Source organism: Drosophila grimshawi, unplaced genomic scaffold, assembly GCF_018153295.1.
Source record: "Drosophila grimshawi isolate 15287-2541.00 unplaced genomic scaffold, ASM1815329v1 contig_311, whole genome shotgun sequence".
Taxonomy (NCBI): Eukaryota; Metazoa; Arthropoda; class Insecta; order Diptera; family Drosophilidae; genus Drosophila; species Drosophila grimshawi.
Window position 1 is genome coordinate 18,106,780 of NW_025063098.1, and position 2,758 is coordinate 18,109,537.

Genomic DNA, 2,758 nt, shown 5'->3' on the forward strand with positions numbered 1-2,758 from the left:
AGCCGATGACATTGTATACAAATACTCGTATGAAGAGGCCCTCTCAGGAGTTGCTGCCCTGGGGATTTGGGCTTGCCAGCTGTATAAATAATACATATCTGTGTGTCTGTCTCTCTCTCTCTGTCTGTCTGTGTGACAATAAACACTTTAGCTATTTATGAGGTTTTAATGAACACAACAGCAACAACAACGGCGGCGGCGGCGGCCATCTTGTGCTGACTAATGAAAAGGATACCGATATGTTGCATTTGGCTTATGAATTTGCAGAATTAGAGGCGCGTCGAATTGGCCCAGAGTCGAGTGCCTTTTCGACTGAGTCGAGTTGAGTTACTTTTGCTTTTGATTTTGGTTTTGCTAGGGGCGCATGCTAATTGTGATTGACAGGGCGTGTCGCGTCTATTGAGGCGCCCAATTAAGTGGCAGTTTGTAATTGATTTTGAATATGCTCACAGAGAGACACACAACAGCTGATGTATTTGCTTACATACATACGGAAGCGTTGCTATGCGCCAACTATCCTAAATTGAACCAAAAAAAAAAGAAAAAGAAAAAAAAAAACCAAGACAAAAACAACAAACAAAGACAGAAACAACTGCATTTAAGTCAGTCAAGTGCAGGCATTAATCAAGCCACACGTAAGCGAAATAAAAACAGTACGAATCGAAATGAAATGAGACGAAAGAAACTAACGGCAAATGCCAGGTAACGGCATTGAAAGATAACAACAAAAGCGAAAGCCCAAATGTGAAAGTGTCGCAACCTATATACCCTTTAACCCGGTCAGTATTGTCCTTAAATAATATATCAACAAATATATTTTACATTACACATTGAAGTATACTTTAAACAAATTCTAGCCATAATTTAAATAATACCTAGAAATAATATATACTGAATTTATAGTTATAATACAAAATTGAAGTAATAATAATAATTAAATAACTAATAATAATATTCAAACTAACAAAAAAGAATATAATAAAAATAATCTTAAATATATAATTTCTTACATTAAAGAATTTGACTTGTTAAAACCCCCCTCCACCAAAACATTTTCCCAGATATTTCACTCAATTGAAATATTATCACTAATTTCAAGATGGTTGTTCCTTACTTTTTATAATAAAAAAAAAAACACGGAGTTAATGATTGAATTTTTGCTTCTATATAAAATCATCAACTTTCTTTCATGTTTATTTCTATCACTTGTGATCCTGCCATATTCTGTGTGGCATAGCTAACAATACATTTTTTGGAAGAGTACTGAGAATGTATTATCGATTCCGGTTCAACAGTTGCATCATTTCACTTAGCTGAAATCCACTGTGGCGTGGGGAGTAGGGGGTATTGCAGTTAAATAGACATTTGCATGCAAGAGATATGTCGGCAAAAAACCAGGACAAACAACGAAGCAAAAATTGAATAAGACACACAAACAAACATACACACAGACAGATATGGAAGCACTAATACACATGTAGCACATGTCGTATACGTAACACTGCAAACGGAGCAAAAGGCAAATGTGATTTACTGCAATCAATTTAAATGCAATGCAATGCAGATGGGAAAGGGGCGAAAGGGACAACAAGCATGGCAATGAGACAGAGGCAAAGCCAAAGGCAATGGCAAAGACAGCTGGCAAAAAAAGACAAAACAAAAAAACAAAACGACAAGACAAACGGATGTGTGCCAACAAACAAAACACACACACACACATATAAACAAGCAATATGTATATATATATATAAATGTATATATGCATGTATGTATGTGTGCGTGTGTGTGTGTGTACTTGTTTATAAGAATGAGAATGGGGCAATGACAACGACGGCGACACCTTCCCAAAGCTGATTTTAAAGAGTTTTTTTCTTTTGCTAAATTGCCGCAGTCAGCGAATACATCAGCGGCGAAAATAGGCGCTCACAAAGCCGAAAAGGCAAAACGGCGAACAGCGAACGGCGAACGGAGCAAATGGGGAACGAAAAAGTAACAACAACCAAAAAAAACGGTACAAGAAGAGACTCGAAAACTAGACATCATTATTGATGACAATTGAGTGCGCCGACGAGCAGCTGCCACAGGAGTAGTCGTAAAAGAAGAGGAAGATGAAGTGTGAGCATGTGTGTGTCTCTGTGTGTGTCTGTGTGTGCGCGAGAGAGAAAAGAGGACAGCAGCAGCAGCAGCAATTACGATAATTAACACAGTCAGCCGCGTGGAAAGAAGGCGAATGAGAAGGCATGACAGAGAGAGCGTGCGAGCGAGTGAGCGCAAGAAAGCCTCGCTGAGCTGAGCAGGCGCATGTCAAATTGTAAAAAAAATTGATGACGTTCGCAGACGTTGACAGCGCCCCCCGTTTGGACTGATGAGTGAGCGAGTGAGTGAGTAAGTGAGTGAGAGCTGTGCGCTGATTGGTTGCAGCACGCACACATACACACACGCAGAGCACGCCTCTGCTTGGCAGCAATATTTCCAATTAGAAGGCGGACTGCGCAGCTGCAGCTGTGACGTCATCAAACACGTTTGACGCTCCAAACCGGTCGCAGGCAGTCAGACACCAAACTGAGCGCCAAGCGAGAGAGACAGACAGACAGAGAGACAAAAGAGCGAAAGAGAGAGAGAGCGAGAGAGAGAGAGAGAGTGAGAGAGAGAGAGAGAGAGAGAGGGAGAGAGAGCGCGCAAGCATACAAAGCCATTTTTACGAGGAGAGCCCAAAAGTGGTCGAGTTCACGTTGTGTTGAATGTTGAATGTTGAACG